Source organism: Anomaloglossus baeobatrachus, chromosome 8 (genome assembly GCF_048569485.1).
Source record: "Anomaloglossus baeobatrachus isolate aAnoBae1 chromosome 8, aAnoBae1.hap1, whole genome shotgun sequence".
Taxonomy (NCBI): Eukaryota; Metazoa; Chordata; class Amphibia; order Anura; family Aromobatidae; genus Anomaloglossus; species Anomaloglossus baeobatrachus.
This window is the reverse complement of record NC_134360.1, coordinates 60,062,107-60,084,927: the sequence shown is the minus strand read 5'-3', so window position 1 is coordinate 60,084,927 and position 22,821 is coordinate 60,062,107. Positions and strand designations below refer to the sequence as shown.

Genomic DNA, 22,821 nt, shown 5'->3' with positions numbered 1-22,821 from the left:
CATTGCCCTGATTGTCCCTCACACTGCAGAGCATTGCCCTGATTGTCCCTCACACTGCAGAGCATTGCCCTGATGTCCCTCACACTGCAGAGCATTGCCCTGATTGTCCCTCACACTGCAGAGCATTGCCCTGAATGTCCCTCACACCGCAGAGCATTGCCCTGAATGTCCCTCACACTGCAGAGCATTGCCCTGAATGTCCCTCACACTGCAGAGCATTGCCCTGATTGTCCCTCACACTGCAGAGCATTGCCCTGAATGTCCCTCACACTGCAGAGCATTGCCCTGATTGTCCCTCACACTGCAGAGCATTGCCCTGATTGTCCCTCACACTGCAGAGCATTGCCCTGAATGTCCCTCACACTGCAGAGCATTGCCCTGATGTCCCTCACACTGCAGAGCATTGCCCTGAATGTCCCTCACACTGCAGAGCATTGCCCTGAATGTCCCTCACACTGCAGAGCATTGCCCTGATGTCCCTCACACCGCAGAGCATTGCCCTGAATGTCCCTCACACTGCAGAGCATTGCCCTGAATGTCCCTCACACTGCAGAGCATTGCCCTGAATGTCCCTCACACTGCAGAGCATTGCCCTGATGTCCCTCACACTGCAGAGCATTGCCCTGATGTCCCTCACACTGCAGAGCATTGCCCTGAATGTCCCTCACACCGCAGAGCATTGCCCTGAATGTCCCTCAAACTGCAGAGCATTGCCCTGATTGTCCCTCACACCGCAGAGCATTGCCCTGAATGTCCCTCACACCGCAGAGCATTTCCCTGAATGTCCCTCACACTGCAGAGCATTGCCCTGATGTCCCTCACACCGCAGAGCATTGCCCTGATTGTCCCTCACACCGCAGAGCATTGCCCTGAATGTCCCTCACACTGCAGAGCATTGCCCTGATGTCCCTCACACTGCAGAGCATTGCCCTGATGTCCCTCACACTGCAGAGCATTGCCCTGAATGTCCCTCACACTGCAGAGCATTGCCCTGAATGTCCCTCACACCGCAGAGCATTGCCCTGATGTCCCTCACACTGCAGAGCATTGCCCTGATTGTCCCTCACACTGCAGAGCATTGCCCTGATTGTCCCTCACACTGCAGAGCATTGCCCTGAATGTCCCTCACACCGCAGAGCATTGCCCTGATGTCCCTCACACTGCAGAGCATTGCCCTGATTGTCCCTCACACCGCAGAGCATTGCCCTGATTGTCCCTCACACCGCAGAGCATTGCCCTGATGTCCCTCACACCGCAGAGCATTGCCCTGAATGTCCCTCACACTGCAGAGCATTGCCCTGAATGTCCCTCACACCGCAGAGCATTGCCCTGAATGTCCCTCACACTGCAGAGCATTGCCCTGATGTCCCTCACACCGCAGAGCATTGCCCTGAATGTCCCTCACACCGCAGAGCATTGCCCTGAATGTCCCTCACACCGCAGAGCATTGCCCTGAATGTCCCTCACACCGCAGAGCATTGCCCTGATTGTCCCTCACACCGCAGAGCATTGCCCTGATGTCCCTCACACCGCAGAGCATTGCCCTGAATGTCCCTCACACTGCAGAGCATTGCCCTGAATGTCCCTCACACCGCAGAGCATTGCCCTGAATGTCCCTCACACTGCAGAGCATTGCCCTGATGTCCCTCACACCGCAGAGCATTGCCCTGAATGTCCCTCACACCGCAGAGCATTGCCCTGAATGTCCCTCACACTGCAGAGCATCGCCCTGAATGTCCCTCACACTGCAGAGCATCGCCCTGAATGTCCCTCACACCGCAGAGCATCGCCCTGAATGTCCCTCACACCGCAGAGCATTGCCCTGAATGTCCCTCACACTGCAGAGCATCGCCCTGAATGTCCCTCACACCGCAGAGCATTGCCCTGATGTCCCTCACACCGCAGAGCATTGCCCTGATGTCCCTCACACTGCAGAGCATTGCCCTGATTGTCCCTCACACTGCAGAGCATTGCCCTGATGTCCCTCACACTGCAGAGCATTGCCCTGATTGTCCCTCACACTGCAGAGCATTGCCCTGATGTCCCTCACACTGCAGAGCATTGCCCTGATGTCCCTCACACCGCAGAGCATTGCCCTGAATGTCCCTCACACCGCAGAGCATTGCCCTGAATGTCCCTCACACCGCAGAGCATTGCCCTGATGTCCCTCACACCGCAGAGCATTGCCCTGATTGTCCCTCACACCGCAGAGCATTGCCCTGATTGTCCCTCACACCGCAGAGCATTGCCCTGATGTCCCTCACACCGCAGAGCACTGCTTTCTGTGCAGGGCAGACTCCATTACCTCTTTACGGCAGAACTAGGTCACGTTCTGTAGGCCGCACGGCTCTACACTGTAGGATTATATTTGCTGTTACAGATAGATTTCTGTCCTAAACAAGCAGATTGCCGGCATCACATGCACACATCTACCGGCTGCCGAGAGCAGGAAGAGGCTTGTGCCGGCCAGGACATGAGACGTGGACGGTCTCCTCCTGTGCACTCGGCCTCATGGTGACACCGGCGGCTACAAACTATAGCAGGGCATGATGGGATATGTCCGAGTAATCCCGCTGCTACCTCTGATACACAGCAGGGAGTGGCGGTCACTCAGGATCCGCTGCCTCCAGAAAAGATGAAAAGCTTCTCTGCAGCTTCAGCAAATCAATAGTAACGTCCATCACAAAGAGTGCGCCCAAGAGGGAAACGAGTGCCTGCAAAGGACCGCTCAACAGGGTAATGGATAACGCCTGCATCAGACGTGGCCACTACCGGCATCACATGAGACTACAGCCTGCATCAGACGTGGCCACTACCGGCATCACATGAGACTACAGCCTGCATCAGACGTGGCCACTACCGGCATCACATGAGACCACAACCTGCATCAGACGTGGCCACTACCTGCATCACATGAGACCACAACCTGCATCAGACGTGGCCACTACCGGCATCACATGAGACTACAGCCTGCATCAGACGTGGCCACTACCGGCATCACATGAGACTACAGCCTGCATCAGACGTGGCCACTACCGGCATCACATGAGACTACAGCCTGCATCAGACGTGGCCACTACCGGCATCACATGAGACTACAGCCTGCATCAGACGTGGCCACTACCGGCATCACATGAGACTACAGCCTGCATCAGACGTGGCCACTACCGGCATCACATGAGACTACAGCCTGCATCAGACGTGGCCACTACCGGCATCACATGAGACTACAGCCTGCATCAGACGTGGCCACTACCGGCATCACATGAGACTACAGCCTGCATCAGACGTGGCCACTACCTGCATCACATGAGACTACAGCCTGCATCAGACGTGGCCACTACCTGCATCACATGAGACCACAACCTGCATCAGACGTGGCCACTACCTGCATCACATGAGACTACAGCCTGCATCAGACGTGGCCACTACCTGCATCACATGAGACCACAACCTGCATCAGACGTGGCCACTACCGGCATCACATGAGACTACAGCCTGCATCAGACGTGGCCACTACCGGCATCACATGAGACCACAACCTGCATCAGACGTGGCCACTACCTGCATCACATGAGACCACAACCTGCATCAGACGTGGCCACTACCGGCATCACATGAGACTACAGCCTGCATCAGACGTGGCCACTACCGGCATCACATGAGACTACAGCCTGCATCAGACGTGGCCACTACCGGCATCACATGAGACTACAGCCTGCATCAGACGTGGCCACTACCTGCATCACATGAGACCACAACCTGCATCAGACGTGGCCACTACCGGCATCACATGAGACTACAGCCTGCATCAGACGTGGCCACTACCGGCATCACATGAGACCACAACCTGCATCAGACGTGGCCACTACCTGCATCACATGAGACCACAACCTGCATCAGACGTGGCCACTACCGGCATCACATGAGACTACAGCCTGCATCAGACGTGGCCACTACCGGCATCACATGAGACTACAGCCTGCATCAGACGTGGCCACTACCGGCATCACATGAGACTACAGCCTGCATCAGACGTGGCCACTACCGGCATCACATGAGACTACAGCCTGCATCAGACGTGGCCACTACCGGCATCACATGAGACTACAGCCTGCATCAGACGTGGCCACTACCGGCATCACATGAGACTACAGCCTGCATCAGACGTGGCCACTACCTGCATCACATGAGACTACAGCCTGCATCAGACGTGGCCACTACCGGCATCACATGAGACTACAGCCTGCATCAGACGTGGCCACTACCGGCATCACATGAGACTACAGCCTGCATCAGACGTGGCCACTACCTGCATCACATGAGACTACAACCTGCATCAGACGTGGCCTCTACCTGCATCACATGAGACTACAGCCTGCATCAGACGTGGCCACTACCTGCATCACATGAGACTACAGCCTGCATCAGACGTGGCCACTACCGGCATCACATGAGACTACAGCCTGCTTCAGACGTGGCCACTACCGGCATCACATGAGACCACAACCTGCATCAGACGTGGCCACTACCGGCATCACATGAGACTACAGCCTGCATCAGACGTGGCCACTACCGGCATCACATGAGACCACAACCTGCATCAGACGTGGCCACTACCTGCATCACATGAGACTACAGCCTGCATCAGACGTGGCCACTACCGGCATCACATGAGACTACAGCCTGCTTCAGACGTGGCAACTACCGGCATCACATGAGACCACAACCTGCATCAGACGTGGCCACTACCTGCATCACATGAGACTACAGCCTGCATCAGACGTGGCCACTACCGGCATCACATGAGACTACAGCCTGCATCAGACGTGGCCACTACCTGCATCAGATGTGGTTACTACCTGCATTAGACGTGGCCATTACATGTATCATATAAGGCCACTACCTGCATCACACGAGAGCACAGGCTGCATCAGACGGGGTCTACAGAGGGTAAACCAGATGCGGGCACAGGAACAAGGAGCTGTCAATATCAGGACCGAGAACAACAAACCAAAATGATGAAGGGAACACATTAAGTAATCAGCTGTATTAAGTGACCACTGCGCCGAACAGCACAGGAGACCGCAGAGAACAGCACAGGAGACCGCAGAGAACAGCACAGGAGACCGCAGAGAACAGCACAGGAGACCGCAGAGAACAGCACAGGAGACCGCAGAGAACAGCACAGGAGACCGCAGAGAACAGCACAGGAGACCGCAGAGAACAGCACAGGAGACTGCAGAGAACAGCACAGGAGACCGCAGAGAACAGCACAGGAGACTGCAGAGAACAGCACAGGAGACCGCAGAGAACAGCACAGGAGACCGCAGAGAACAGCACAGGAGACTGCAGAGAACAGCACAGGAGACCGCAGAGAACAGCACAGGAGACCGCAGAGAACAGCACAGGAGACCGCAAAGAACAGCACAGGAGACCGCAGAGAACAGCACAGGAGACCGCAGAGAACAGCACAGGAGACCGCAGAGAACAGCACAGGAGACCGCAGAGAACAGCACAGGAGACCGCAGAGAACAGCACAGGAGACTGCAGAGAACAGCACAGGAGACCGAAGAGAATAGCACAGGAGACTGCAGAGAACAGCACAGGAGACCGCAGAGAACAGCACAGGAGACCGAAGAGAATAGCACAGGAGACTGCAGAGAACAGCACAGGAGACCGCAGAGAACAGCACAGGAGACCGCAGAGAACAGCACAGGAGACGGCAGAGAACAGCACAGGAGACCGCAGAGAACAGCACAGGAGACCGCAGAGAACAGCACAGGAGACCGCAGAGAACAGCACAGGAGACCGCAGAGAACAGCACAGGAGACCGCAGAGAACAGCACAGGAGACCGCAGAGAACAGCACAGGAGACTGCAGAGAATAGCACAGGAGACCGCAGAGAATAGCACAGGAGACTGCAGAGAACAGCACAGGAGACCGCAGAGAACAGCACAGGAGACCGCAGAGAACAGCACAGGAGACTGCAGAGAACAGCACAGGAGACCGCAGAGAACAGCACAGGAGACCGCAGAGAACAGCACAGGAGACCGCAGAGAACAGCACAGGAGACCGCAGAGAACAGCACAGGAGACCGCAGAGAACAGCACAGGAGACCGCAGAGAACAGCACAGGAGACCGCAGAGAATAGCACAGGAGACCGCAGAGAACAGCACAGGAGACCGCAGAGAACAGCACAGGAGACCGCAGAGAATAGCACAGCAGACCGCAGAGAACAGCACAGGAGACCGCAGAGAACAGCACAGGAGACCGCAGAGAACAGCACAGGAGACCGCAGAGAATAGCACAGCAGACCGCAGAGAACAGCACAGGAGACCGCAGAGAACAGCACAGGAGACGCATCACCTGATTTACTGAATTGGTAGTTGGCTCTCAGCCTATACAGCTCGGAGTAGGACATGTATAAAAAGCATCATGTGATCAAAATACTCATTTGCCTAATAATTCTGCACACAGTGTATATAGAGCAACAGGATGGTTCAGTGATTAGGACTGTGCTACATATAAGGCAGCATGGAGGCTTAATGATTAACCCTGTACTATATATAGGGCAGGATGCTGGCTAAGTGGTTAGCACTATACTATATATGGAGCAGCACAGTGGCTCAGTGGTTATCTCTGTAATACATAAAGCAACACAATGGCTCAATGGTTAGCACTGTACTATATATAGGGCAGTACGCTAGCTCAGTGGTTAGCATTGTACTATATATAGAGCAGCACAGTGGCTCAGTGATTATCTCTGTAATATATATATATAGCAACACAATGGCTCAGTGGTTAGCACTGTACTATATATACAGCAGCACACAAACTTAATTGTTAGCCTTGCACTATATATAGGGCAGCACACTGGCTCAGTGGTTATCACTGTACTATATATAGGGCAGCACAGAAGCCTTAATGGTTACCCCTGCACTACATACAGGGCAGCACGCTGGCTCAGTGGCTAGTACTGTATTATATGTAGAGCAGCGCAGTGGTTCAGTGATCAGCATTATTGTTTTGCAACGCTGGGGACCTGGATTCAAATCCCACCAAGGACAACATCTGCAAGTTTCCTCCCACACTCCAAACATTGATAAAGAATTTAGACTGTGAGCCCCAATGGGGACAGTGATCATTTCTCTACAGTGCTGCAGAATATGATGGTGCTATATAAGCATTGCATAATAAATAGGAGGGACTGCGGCTGCTTCTCAGTAAAGAGGTCCCAAGTTCAGGTGGACCAGGCCTGAAACAAATGAGGTCACATGCTGGAAGACCCCTGTTCTACAGATATATGGAGGTGGAGATGTCTCCGCAGGTGGGGTGCAGGCCGGGGTGGATTTATCATTGCTCACAATGTAGATTGTCTCCCTGGCACCCGGCAGAGAAAGTTAATTCAATCATCAGAGGCGGCTCCAGGATAACTCAGCTCAGGCCGTTAATTACAGCCAAGTAAATGGATTACAGGCCGGGGGTCAGGGACATGAGCGGTTTAATGGAGAGGAAAGATCAGGCCGGAAACGTAGGATGCAACGAAGCTGTGAACACGCTGCCTGAGCCGCCATACCGACATGATCCGCCATACCGACATGATCCGCCATACCGACATGATCCGCCATACCGACATGATCCGCCATACCGACATGATCCGCCATACCGACATGATCCGCCATACCGACATGATCCGCCATACCGACATGATCCGCCATACCGACATGATCCGCCATACCGACATGATCCGCCATACCGACATGATCCGCCATACCGACATGATCCGCACATCACCTGTCACTCGCTGCCCCTGTCTGGAGGACGGCACAGATGACACATGTATTAGAAGCTTCCTTCATGTGCTGGACGGTATTCCATGTCATCCCTACTAGTCCTACATTGTCAGTCACACCCTAATGGTCCTATGATGCCTGTCATCTCCCAATGGTCCTACGTTGCCAGTCACCCCTCAATAGTCCTACGTTGCCAGTCACTCCTCAATAGTCCTACGTTGCCAGTCACTCCTCAATAGTCCTACGTTGCCAGTCACCCCTCAATGGTCCTACGTTGCTAGTCACCCCTCAATGGTCCTACGTTGTCAGTCACCTGCCAATGGTCCTACCATGCTTGTCATCCACCAATGGTGCTATGTTGCCAATCACCCCCAATGATCCTACAATACCCATCATCCCCCAATGGTCCTATGTTGCCAGTCACCCCCCAATGATCTACATTGCCAGTCAACCACCAATGGACCTACGTTACCCGTCACCCCCCAATGGTACTATGTTGCCAGTCACCCCTAATTGTCCTATGTTGCCAGTCACCTCCCAATGGTCCTATGTTGCTAGTCACCCCCCAATGGTTGTACACTGATAGTCACCCCCCCAATGGTCCTACATTGCCACTCACCCCCCATTGTCCTACACTGCCAGTCACTCCTCAATTGTCCTACATTACCAGTCACCCCTCCCCCACACCCAATGGTCCTACGTTGCCAGTCACCTTCGAATGGTCCTACACTGCCAGTCACCCCCAATGGTCTTACGATGCCTATCATCCCCCAATGGTCCTACGTTAAGTCACCCCCAATGGTCCTATATTGCCAGTCACTCCCCAATGGTCCCACGTTGCCAGTCACCCCACAATGCTACTACGCTGCCTCTCTCCCCTTACAAGTCCTACACTGCCTGTCAGTCCTGATGGTCCTACATTGCCTTTCAAGCTCTGCTGTCTCCCCCTAAAGGTCCTACGCTACCTGTTACTCCCAGTGGTCCTACACTGTCTGACACTCACACAATGGTCCGAGACTGCCTGTCAAGATCATCCTCCGTAATCACTCTCTTCCTCCCGATGGTCCTACACTGTCTGTCCCCCCCAATAATACTATGCTGCCTGCCACCCTCAATGGTTCTCTGCTGCCAGTCACCCCCAATGGTTTTACGCTGCCTGCCACCTTTAATAGTCCTCCGCTGCTTGTCACCCCCATTGGTTCTGCGCTGCCTGTCACCCCTCCTGATGGTCCCATGTTATCTGTCACCCACATTAGAAGTGGGCAACCCCGGGGTCCTTGCACTGCCCACGTCTTATCAGTTTGTATTGGACTGATATGATGTGAGCCGGTTCCCTTCACTGTTTATAACGGCCAGTAGAGGCCTGGTGATCATGCACAGCCGGGAATGGGGATGTGCTTTGTGGCTGCCATCGCTGACATTTCACATCATTAGTGGATGGAGGTGGGGAGGGGGCTCATGCTGCGATCCATCTGTCACCGGAGCTAATATAAAGGGGCCCCCAGTGGAGCAGAGCCCAGGACGCTATACAGTATACAGCACAAGGCCTTTCCATCTGCAGAAAGTTAACCTATTCATCTACTGCTGCGCTCAAAGATTATGGGACATTTATCCCATGTGGACACACTGGGGCACGCGCCATCCCTGTGTCACCCGCAGTGGAGTCCAGTGCTGTGGCGGGTGCTTTGGCTCGGCTGCGGTCAGGGTCCCCGCAGGACACTTCTCTTCTCCAGGACTTAATACGACTCCTAATCCACAAACCGCTCTATTTTCTGTTAATTCTCTTATCACAGGAAAGCAGCAGAGGAGCGGAAGAGACGTGGATCGGGGGTGGAGTGACGTGTATATATGGAAGGCCATGCGTAATGTCATAAACAATCTGTGACATGATCAAGTTCCTCTCAACTCAATGTGGACAACAGAAAACAAATCACTGCAGGAGCAGCTACTCGCTAAAGAGAACCGCAGCACAGAGGAGATCCAGGAAACAGCAGCACAGAGGAGATCCTGGAAACAGCAGCACAGAGGAGATCCTGGAAACAGCAGCACAGAGGAGATCCAGGTAACAGCAGCACAGAAGAGATCCAGGTAACAGCAGCACAGAGGAGATCCAGGTAACAGCAGCACAGAGGAGATCCAGGTAACAGCAGCACAGAAGAGATCCAGGTAACAGCAGCACAGAGGAGATCCAGGTAACAGCAGCACAGAGGAGATCCTGGAAACAGCAATACAGAGGAGATCCCAGGTAACAGCAGCACAGAGGAGATCCTGGAAACAGCAGTACAGAGGAGATCCCAGGTAACAGCAACACAGAGGAGACCCTGGAAACAGCAGCACAGAGGAGATCGCAGCACAGAGGAGATCCAGGTAACAGCAGCACAGAGGAGATCCAGGAAACAGCAGCACAGAGGAGATCGCAGCACAGAGGAGATCCAGGTAACAGCAGCACAGAGGAGATCCAGGAAACAGCAGCACAGAGGATATCCTGGAAACAGCAGCACAGAGGAGATCCAGGTAACAGCAGCACAGAGGAGATACTGGAAACAGCAGTACAGAGGAGATCCCAGGTAACAGCAGCACAGAGGAGATCCTGGAAACAGCAGCACAGAGGAGATACTGGAAACAGCAGTACAGAGGAGATCCCAGGTAACAGCAGCACAGAGGAGATCCAGGTAACAGCAGCACAGAGGAGATCCTGGAAACAGCAGTACAGAGGAGATCCCAGGTAACAGCAGCACAGAGGAGATCCAGGAAACAGCAACCAAAGGAGATCCAGGAAACGGCAGACCAGAGGAGATCCAGATGACCGCTGCACAGAGGAGACAACAGTGAACAAATAAATCACTGCAGGAGTAGCTACTTGCTAAAGGGAACAGCAGCACAGAGGAGATCGTGGAAACAGCAGCACAGAGGAGATCCAGGTAACAGCAGAACAGAGGAGATCCTGGAAACAGCAGGACAGAGGAGATCCAGGTAACAGCAGCACAGAGGAGATCCAGGTAACAGCAGCACAGAGGAGATCCCAGGTAACAGCAGAACAGAGGAGATCCAGGTAACAGCAGCACAGAGGAGATCCTGGAAACAGCAGGACAGAGGAGATCCAGGTAACAGCAGCACAGAGGAGATCCAGGTAACAGCAGCACAGAGGAGATCCAGGTAACAGCAGCACAGAGGAGATCCAGGTAACAGCAGCACAGAGGAGATCCAGGTAACAGCAGCACAGAGGAGATCCAGGTAACAGCAACACAGAGGAGATCCAGGTAACAGCAGCACAGAGGAGATCCAGGTAACAGCAGTACAGAGGAGATCCAGGTAACAGCAGCACAGAGGAGATCCAGGTAACAGCAGAACAGAGGAGATCCAGGAAACAGCGACCAAAGGAGATCCAGGAAATGGCAGACCAGAGGAGATCCAGATGACAGCAGCACAGAGGAGATCCAGGAAACAGCAGCACAGAGGAGATCCAGGAAACAGCATATCAAAGGATATCCACAAAACAAGAGACCAGAGAAGACCCAGGAAACAGGAGACTAAAGGAGATCCAGGTAAAGGGAGATCCAGGAAAAGGCAGACAAGAAGAGATTAAGGAAGCGGCAAACTAGAGGAGATCTGGGAAATGGCCGACCAGAGGAGATCCAGGAAAGGGCAGGCCAGAGAAGATCCCGGAAACAGGAGACCAGAGGAGATCCAGAAATGGAAGACCAGGGGAGATCCAGAAACAGAAGACTAGACAAGATCCAGGAAGAGGAAAACCAGACGAGATCAAGAAACAAAAGACCAAAAGAGATCCAGGAAACAGCAGACTAGTGGAGATCCCGGAAACAGCAGACTAGTGGAGATCCGGGAAACAGCAGACCAGAGGAGATCCAGGAAATGGCAGATTAGAGGAGATCCAGTAAACAGCAGATTGAAGGTGATCTGGGAAAGAGAAGACCACAGGACATCCAGGAAACAACAGACCAGAGATCCAGAAACGGAAGACCAGAGGATATCCAAGAAACGGCAGGCCGGAGGAGATCTAGGAAACTGTAGACCAGGGGAGCTCCAAGAAACGGCAGGCCGGAGGAGATCCAGGAAACAGCAGACTAGACGAGATCCAGGAAATGCCAGTCCAGAAGAGATCCAAGAAACGGTAGACCAGAGGAGATTCAGAACCTGAAGACCAGAGAAGATGTAGGAAACGGCAGCGCAGAGGAGATTCAGAAAACGGAAGACCAGAGGAGATCAAGGAAATGGAAGACCAAAGGAGATTCAGAAAATGGTAGACCAGAGGAGATCCAGGAAACAGCAGCACAGAGGAGATTCAGGAACCAGAAATATCACACTTACTTCTTCCCCCCTCAGATTTTTATTTTTACAAGGTGACTTTGGTAGCCTGTGTGAAGGGCTCTGCTCACTGATATGTTCGTGTTTCCGGGCTCCTGGGACCAGATTTATGGCTTTGGTTCCACCTGCACCACTTATGTGGTATGTATGGGGAGTATGTTTGTGTTTCAGGCAGTCGCCATCCTGCGCATTGTTCAGATTTTGCAAAAGAACAAAACTGAGAGCAGAATGACCGCAAAATTGATAATATAATGTCTCAGATGATCGTCCACCGCGACCAATCAGAAATCTCTAACCAATCTATGCCCATCACTACAACCCCCACCGTGTCCCGTATAGACACCAACCCACCGGGGAGCTGCACAGTCCTGCAGCCGAGGAAGACAACTCTGGATGGGACTGGAGAATAAGACATGATGTAAGGACAAAGTACTGATTGAAGCTCTGGAGGTGACTGGAGAGTAAGACATGACGTAACAGCAGAATAGTCACCGCAGCTCTGGAAGTGACTGGAGTATAACACATGATGTAAGAACAAAGTACTGATTGCAGCTCTGGAGGTGACTGGAGAGTAAGACATGATGTTACAGCAGAATAGTCACCGCAGCTCTGGAAGTGACTGGAGTATAACACATAATGTAGAAGCAGAAGAGTGACTGCAGCTCTGGAAGTGACTGGAGGATAAGACATTATGTAACAGCAGAACAGTAACTGCAGCTCAGGAAGTGACTGGAGGATAAGACATGATGTAACAGCAGAATAGTAAATGCAGCTATGAAGGATAAGAAATAATGGCAGGATAGTGACTGCAGCTCTGGAAGTGACTGGAGGATAACACATGATGTAATAGCAGAATAGTGACGGCAGCTCTGGAAGTGAGTGGAGGATAATGAATTATGTAACAGCAGAACAGTAACTGCAGCTCTGGAAGTGACTGGAAAATAAGACATGATATAACAGCAGAATAGTGAATGCAGCTCTGGAGGATAAGACATAATGGCAGAATAGTGACTGCAGCTCTGGAAGTAACTGGTGGTTAAAATATGATGAAACAGCAGAATAGTGACTGCAGCTCTGGAAGTGACTTGAGGATAAAACATGATGTAACAGTAGTATAGTGACAACAGCTGTAGAGGTGACTGGAGGATAAGACCTAATGTAACAGCAGAATTGTGAGCACAGCTCTGGAAATGACTGTAGAATAACGTGATATAAAAGCAGAAAAGTGACTGCAGCTCTGTAGGTGATTGGAGGATAAGACAGGATGTAGAAGCAGACTAGATACCATAGTTCTGGAGGTGACTGGAGAATAAGATATGATGATGTAACAGCAGAATAGTGAATACAGCTCTGGAGGTGACTGTAGAATAAGATAATGTAGCCCACGGCACCAGTAGCGCTCATGTACTCCACATACGGACACCACCAGCTCTCACTGTAGGCAGGATGCATTGTTCTAAATTAATTTTTTTAGAATGCCTGGTGCCTACACTGAGCCCTAGTGGTGATGAGTCCTTATGTGGGGTACATGAGCCCTGCTACATGTCATTGATGGGATCATGAATTCATAGGTGTACTGCTCTATAGTGACAGAGAAGATGCCGTCATCACTCCTTGCACTTCTCCAACATGATAATGATAGAGAACACACATCTAAAGCCACGGCTGCATTTCTGAAGAACAAGGTGACAGTGATTCTTGTCTCCTGATCTGACCCCAACCGAGCACCTATGGGGGGTCCCCTAAAGAGACAAGTTGTCATCACTCTCCATCCAGCATCCAGGCTCTAAAAGAGCTCGTTCTGGAGAATGGAAAAAGACAGATGTTGTAACATGTCGCCAACTTCTCCATTCCAGGCCAAATCATGGAGGTCATACAAAATACTTGTTATGGTAGTTCTTTGATTATGGGGTGTACTCATTTTTGTATGAACTAATTGTAGTAAAACTGAAGATTTTGTAATGAAAGTTCTATTATTAGCCTCACTGTCATGTCAAAATGTTTTATGAGACGCAGAATTGACAAAATGTTGGAAAATGTGTTTGTGCTCAGTGAGATATTGATTAACATCTTGCATTACAGAGGGGGTGTACTCATTTATGCTGAGCACTGGATATGTGACCGGAGCCGCTCACATCACTGAATTCACAGCTGATTTTCAGGGAATGATCAGAAATTATATTGTTTTGTTTCATTTCTGAGCAATTTCCTTCTCATTGTTGAACAGAGAATGATCAGCGTGAGAGCGCAGACGTGCTCCTGCCAGATGAGGCTTATTGCTAGATTGTATCATAGTCGTGTAATATAACGACTCCCATCAGATGGAGGAGGAGGAGAGAGACAAAACCAAGCCCTGTACGAGGAGGAGAAGACAACTGAACGACTCCCCTCAACATGAACCCCTCATCCTGAAATAACTGCAGCTTTTGGCAAAACAGTGGAACCCCCCACTTTAATGTTGCCCAGAATATGTACAAATCCATTGAGAAACTGAAATAGTTTGTATGGGAGCAAAATAAAATACCAAAACTAAAATTCTGAATAATCCCAGAGAAAATTTCGCTGTTCTACATGGAATTTCCTGACATTTTCGAGTCTATAAACAGCTCACAACATAGCAGGAGGATCGCATGGCAGAAAGTTAAAATTGGGGATATGGTTGGGTTCAGAATCAGCTAATGATATTTATCCTAATGTTACATAGTAATCAGTCATTTACAGCAATTCTGAGTAATGCCAGAGAAAATTTCGCTGTTCTACTTGGATTTTCCTGACATTCTCTCGTCCGTAAACAGCTGACAACAGAGCAACAGGATCGCATTGCGGAAAATTAAAATTGGGGATATGGTTGGGTTCAGAACCAGCCAATCATATTTACCCTAATTTTACATAGTGGTCAGTCATTTACAGCAATTCTGAGTAACGCCAGAGAACGTTTCGGTGTCTCCGCAGAATTTTACTGACATTGTCTCGTCCGTAAACAGCTGACAACACAGCAAGAGGATCTCATTGCAAAAGGTTATGTCAGAAGAGAGTGCAAAAACATTTCCTAGGCCACAGATCTACCACATGAGAGGGAAATAAAAATAACAAAACTAAAATGCAGATGAAGAAGTGTTGACACGCTCTCAAAATTGGTAATATGGTTGGGTTCAGAATCAGCCAATCACATTTATCTTAATGTTACATAGTAGTCAGTCATTTACAGCGATTCTGAGTAATGCCAGATAAGGTTTCGCTGTCCTCGGAGGATTTTACTGACATTTTCTAGTCCATAAACAGCTGACAACACAGCAAGGGTATCTCAATGTGGAAAGTTATCAGTCAGAAGAGAGTACAAAAATGTTTCCCAGGCCACAGATCTGCCACATGAGAGGGAAATAAAAATAACAAAACTAAAATGCAGATGAAGAAGTGTTAACACTCTCAAAATTGGTAATATGGTTGGGTTCAGAATCAGCCAATCACATTTACCTTAATGTTACATAGTAATCAGTCATTTACAGCTATTCTGAGTAACGCCAGAGAACGTTTCGGTGTCTCCGAAGAATTTTACTGACATTCTCTCGTCCGTAAACAGCTGACAACACAGCAAGAGGATCTCATTGCAGAAAGTTATCAGTCAGAAGAGAGAGAGCAAAAACATTTCCTAGGCCGCAGATCTACCACATGAGAGGGAAATAAAAATAACAAAACTGTAATGCAGTTGCAGAAGTGTTAACACTCTCAAAATTGGTAATATGGTTGGGTTCAGAATCAGCCAATCACATTTACCCTAATGTTACATAGTAGTCAGTTATTTACAGAGATTCTGAGTAATGCCAGATAACGTTTCGCTGTCCTCGGATTTTACTGACATTTTCTAGTCCATAAACAGCTGACAACACAGCAAGGGTATCTGAATGTGGAAAGTTATCAGTCAGAAGAGAGTACAAAAATATTTCCCAGGCTTTAGATCTACCATGTGGGAGGGAAATAAAAATAACAAACCTAAAATAATAAAGTTGCAGAAATGTTAACACTATCTTAAAATTGGTAATATGGTTGGGTTCAGAATCAGCCAATCCCATTTACCCTAATGTTACATAGTATTCAGTAATGTTCAGCGATTCTGAGTAACGCCAGAGACAATTTCGCTGTTTTAGGAGGATTTTGTTGACCTTTTCTTATCCATAAACAGCTGACAACACAGCAAGGGGATCTCAATGTGGAAAGTTATCAGATAGAACAGAGTCCGAAAACATTTCCTAGGCATCAGATCTACCATGGACACCGTGAAGACATCATCAAGAAGGGGCTGAAATTTGTCACAACGGCGACACTACCTAAAACTGTACGTGCATTGATGCAGTAATTCATACAAAAGGAGCCCCAACCAACTATTGAGGCATTTACTATACAGACTTTTCAGTAGGCGCCAACATTTCTGAGGGTAAAATCATTTTGTGAAATTTGGGTTTTCATTGGCTGTAAGCCATAATCATCAACATTAACAGAAATAAACCCTGGAAATAGATCCCTCTGTGTGTAATGACTCTATATACTATATAGGAATAGATGCTTCTGTGTGTAATGACTTTATATAATATATAGGAATAGATCCCTCTGTGTGTAATGACTCTATATTAGGCCTAAAACACACTTCCGCAAAAAAAACGTCCGTGTGACACAGTCCGTTTTTCGGGTCCGTGTTCCGTTTTTTTGGGGCATTTCTACGGTACGTATGGCATCCGTGTGATGGCGTATGCGAGCCGTATGTACGTGTAAAATGTCCGTGTTTGTGTGTAAAATGCCCGTGTATGTGTACGTGGAATGTCCGTGTGGAATGTCCGTTTGTGTGTTGCACAATGTCGTTTATAAATGTCGGCTAACAGCAGACAGAGTTGCGCGATGAGAATGAACTCGGGTGAACTTCACCGGACTTCATTGTCATGCCGCGGCTCTGTCTGTGTGCCGCGTACTGATTAGCGGTCACCTGTGAAGGATTCACCAGTGACCGCTAATCCCCCGAGTGACTGAAGTGAGCAGCCCTCTCTCATACTTACCGCTCCCTGATCACCAGCGTGGCGAGGAACAGCTGTGCAGAGAATACGCGGCAACAATTACTTTGAATATGCCGGCCGCTCATTAATCAATCTCGTATTCCCTGCTTTCCCCACCCACAGACGCCTGTGATTGGTTGCAGTCAGACACGCCCCCCACGCTGAGTGACAGCTGTCTCACTGCACCCAATCACAGCAGCCGGTGGGCATGTCTATACTGTGCAGTAAAATAAATAAATAATTTAAAAAAACGGCGTGTAGTCCCCCCCAATTTTAATACCAGCCAGATAAAGCCATACGGCTGAAGGCTGGTATTCTCAGGATGGGGAGCCCCATGTTATGGGGGGCCCCCCACCCTAACAATATCAGTCAGCAGCCGCCCAGAATGGCCGCATACATTATATGCGACAGTTCTGGGACTGTACCCGGCTCTTCCCGATTTGCCCTGGTGCGTTAGCAAATCGGGGTAATGAGTTTTTGGCAGCCCATAGCTGCCAATAAGTCCTAGATTAATCATGTCAGGCATCTCCCCGAGATACCTTCCATGATTAATCTGTAAATTACAGTAAATAAACACACACACCTGAACAATCCTTTATTAGAAAAAAAAAACACTAACAAATTTCCTTGTTCACCATTTTAATAAGCCCGAAAAAGCCCTCCATGTCCGGCGATGGTCCAGCGTCGCATCCAGCTCTGCTGCATGAAGGTGACCGGAGCTGCAGAAGACACCGCCGCTCCTGTCAGCTCCACGCAGCTAATGAAGGGAATAGCGTGATCAGCTGAGCTGTCACTGAGGTTACTCGCGGCCAACGCTGAATACAGCTGATCGCGCTATTCCCTTCATTAGCTGAGTGGAGATGACAGGAGCGGCGGTGTCTTCTGCAGCTCCGGTCACCTTCATGCAGCAGAGCTGGAAGCGACGCTGGACCATCCTGGAGTACGCCGGACATGGAGGGCTTTTTCGGGCTTATTAAATTGGTGAACAAGACAATTTGTGTGTGTTTATTTACTGTAATTTACAGATTAATCATGGAAGGTATCTCGGGGAGACGCCTGACATGATTAATCTAGGACTTATTGGCAGCTACGGGCTGCCAAAAACTCCTTATTACCCTGATTTGCCAAAGCACCAGGGCAAATCGGGAAGAGACGGGTACAGTTCCAGAACTGTCGCATATAATGTATGCGGCAATTCTGGGCGGCTGCTGACTGATATTGTTAGGTTGGTGGGCTCCCCATAACGTGGGGCTCCCCATCCTGAGAATACCAGCCTTCAGCCGTATGGACTTTGCGGACCTCAGCCAGCTTCCTAAATCTGCCGTTATTCCATTCTCGGTGGGTGCCCGCCGACAGCGGGGTGCTGCTGGATTTGAGTAAGTAGCCCTGGAAGCTCTGAGGCACGGACCTTCTAATCCCTGGTGAGCCAGCGGAAGGGTGAGAAACTGTTGCCTGTTACATTTGTGTGTCAGTTTCAGACGCGCACTGCGCATGCGCGTCTGAAGCCGGCGATTAAACACCCGGAAAAGAAGCCTGCTGTAATGCGCGCAGGATAGAATGAGCTACGGGGACGTAGCTCCATGGTATCATGCCTACATGGGCGTGATACTACAGAAATATGCAGACGTCCATAGTGCAAGGCACCGCCCCTGTGACCATATTCCCTGCTATTTAAATACGAAATATGAAGGTAATAAAACGTTTTTTATTACTTTCATATTATACAATTACAATTACAACACAGGGATGGGTAGGGAGGTGTAATTAGGGCACACATGGGTCTGCTGATAGGTCAGAACGCATATTCTAGGTGACAGGTTCCCTTTAAAGGCTCCCTTAAGGTTTTTGGGCCTCACAGCTACCAGACTGTTGGACTGCTGTGCCACCGTGTTGCACAATTCGACAGTCCAGCAATTAGGTCACCAAAGTTAACGGTCGGGGGCTCCCACATTGCTCTCAGTGAACTCAGTGACCTGACTGCTGGACTGCTGTGCGGTCATGTCCCTCAATCCGACAATGGGTTCAAATAGGTTCACTGAGGGCCCGAGTTTGAATTCCGGTGACTTGATTGCCGGATTGCTGTGCCACTGTGTCCTGCAATCCGGCAGTGGATTCACTGGTGGTCACACTTGGTACAGTGGGAACCTGGCTGTGAATTCCAGTGACCTGACTGACATCACCTCTTCTAACAGCCGGGTCCCCCGCTTTTCTCAGTGTGTCTCAGGAGTGTGTCCATCTAATGGATGCATCAATTGTGGGATGGCTACGGGCTGCTATTTTTAGGCTGGGTAGGGCCAAATAACCATGGAACTTTCCAGCCTGAGAATACCAGTCCCCAGCTGTCTGCTTTATCTGTGCTGGTTGTCAAAAATGGGCAGGAGCCCACGTTGGTTTTCTTTAATTATTTATTGTGTGCTCTGCTTCTCAGTGATGTCACTGAGCTGCAGCCTGTCCGGGTTACAATGCGCTCTGCGTGACTCAGAAATGGTTTATAAAATGTAAGCCCAAGGAGCGTCAAAACAAGGCTCAGAATGAGGTTCCATAGACTTATCACTTTGTAAAAGAGACTTCCGGCACATGCATAGAGCATAGAGTGACCTGGAGAATCTGAAGAACGGTGAATCCCACAGGGAGGCGCAGTAGGTGAGTATATCAATACACACTACACTGCATACACATATACACATTTAATGACGAAACTAATATTCATGTGAGGCTTCTTTAAAGCACCGCTCCATCGTTTTCGGTTTTTTTTCAGGGCTGGAGTGGTCTTTTGATGAACTTGTAAAGGGGTTTGTCAGTAACAAATAAAAATAAATAATAAATAACTGAGCTTTACAATATAATATTACAGAATAATCTGGATAAGACGTCTGAATGGACGAACACATGGCAGATGGGGTGTAATGTTGATAAATGTAGAGAAATGCACCGTAGCCAGAGTAATTCTATTACTGCATATACTGTACATTAGATGGAAATATACTCGGGATTACAGAACAGAAGGGCTGGGGTACAAGAAGCTGAGCAGCGGCACTCACTGTCAGGCAGAAGCCCAATGTATTACTACCCCGTATACATGTATTATTACACGTCCCGTATATTACACAGGATGGAGGCCTCTCCTATATTACACAGGACGGAGGCCTCTCCTATATTACACAGGACGGAGGCCTCTCCTATATCACACAGGATGGAGGCCTCTCCTATATTACACAGGATGGAGGCCTCTCCTATATTACACAGGATGGAGGCTTCTCCTATATTACACAGGATGGAGGCCTCTCCTATATTACACAGGATGGAGGCCTCTCCTATATTACACAGGACGGAGGCCTCTCCTATATTACACAGGATGGAGGCCTCTCCTATATTACACAGGATGGAGGCCTCGCCTATATTACACAGGATGGAGGCCTCTCCTATATTACACAGGATGGAGGCCTCTCCTATATTACACAAGATGGAGGCCTCGCCTATATTACACAGGATGGAGGCATCTACTATATTACACAGGATGGAGGCATCTACTATATTACACAGGATGGAGGCATCTACTATATTACACAGGATGGAGGCCTCTCCTATATTACACAGGATGGAGGCCTCTCCTATATTACACAGGATGGAGACCTCTCCTATATTACACAGGATGGAGGCCTCTCCTATATTACACAGGATGGAGGCCTCTCCTATATTACACAGGATGGAGGCCTCTCCTATATTACACAGGATGGAGGCCTCTCCTATATTACATAGGATGGAGGCCTCTCCTATATTACACAGGATGGAGGCCTCTCCTATATTACACAGGATGGAGGCCTCTCCTATATTACACAGGATGGAGGCCTCTCCTATATTACACAGGATGGAGGCCTCTCCTATATTACACAGGATGGAGGCCTCTCCTATATTACACAGGATGGAGGCCTCTCCTATATTACACAGGATGGAGGCCTCTCCTATATTACACAGGATGGAGGCCTCGCCTATATTACACAGGATGGAGGCCTCTCCTATATTACACAGGATGGAGGCCTCTCCTATATTACACAGGATGGAGGCCTCGCCTATATTACACAGGATGGAGGCATCTACTATATTACACAGGATGGAGGCATCTACTATATTACACAGGATGGAGGCATCTACTATATTACACAGGATGGAGGCCTCTCCTATATTACACAGGATGGAGACCTCTCCTATATTACACAGGATGGAGGCCTCTCCTATATTACACAGGATGGAGGCCTCTCCTATATTACACAGGATGGAGGCCTCTCCTATATTACACAGGATGGAGGCCTCTCCTATATTACACAGGATGGAGGCCTCTCCTATATTACACAGGATGGAGGCCTTGCCTATATTACACAGGATGGAAGCCTCTCCTATATTACACAGAATGGAGGCCTCTCCTATATTACACGGGATGGAGGCCTCTCCTATATTACACAGGATGGAAGCCTCTCCTATATTACACAGGACGGAGGCCTCTCCTATATTACACAGGATGGAGGCCTCTCCTATATTACACAGGATGGAGGCCTCGCCTATATTACACAGGATGGAGGCCTCTCCTATATTACACAGGATGGAGGCCTCTCCTATATTACACAGGATGGAGGCCTCTTCTATATTACACAGAATGGAGGCCTCGCCTATATTACACAGGATGGAGGCCTCGCCTATATTACACAGGATGGAGGCCTCTCCTATATTACACAGGATGGAGGCCTCTCCTATATTACACAGGATGGAGGCCTCGCCTATATTACACAGGATGGAGGCATCTACTATATTACACAGGATGGAGGCATCTACTATATTACACAGGATGGAGGCATCTACTATATTACACAGGATGGAGGCCTCTCCTATATTACACAGGATGGAGGCCTCTCCTATATTACACAGGATGGAGACCTCTCCTATATTACACAGGATGGAGGCCTCTCCTATATTACACAGGATGGAGGCCTCTCCTATATTACACAGGATGGAGGCCTCTCCTATATTACACAGGATGGAGGCCTCTCCTATATTACACAGGATGGAGGCCTCTCCTATATTACACAGGATGGAGGCCTTGCCTATATTACACAGGATGGAAGCCTCTCCTATATTACACAGAATGGAGGCCTCTCCTATATTACACGGGATGGAGGCCTCTCCTATATTACAGAGGATGGAAGCCTCTCCTATATTACACAGGATGGAGGCCTCGCCTATATTACACAGGATGGAGACCTCTCCTATATTACACAGGATGGAGGCCTCTCCTATATTACAGAGGATGGAAGCCTCTCCTATATTACACAGGATGGAGGCCTCGCCTATATTACACAGGATGGAGGCCTCGCCTATATTACACAGGATGGAGGCCTCTCCTATATTACACAGGATGGAGGCCTCTCCTATATTACACAGAATGGAGGCCTCTCCTATATTACACAGGATGGAAGCCTCTCCTATATTACACAGGATGGAGGCCTCTCCTATATTACACAGAATGGAGGCCTCTCCTATATTACACAGGATGGAAGCCTCTCCTATATTACACAGGATGGAGGCCTCTCCTATATTACACAGGATGGAGGCCTCTCCTATATTACACAGGATGGAGACCTCTCCTATATTACACAGGATGGAGG

General features: G+C 49.5%; 1 protein-coding gene across 1 annotated transcript in view; it reads right to left on the bottom strand.

Moving 5' to 3' along the window:
- Positions 1-22,821, bottom strand: part of BSN (bassoon presynaptic cytomatrix protein) — a 174,768-nt gene that overhangs the window by 75,500 nt on the left and 76,447 nt on the right. The window lies entirely within an intron of this gene.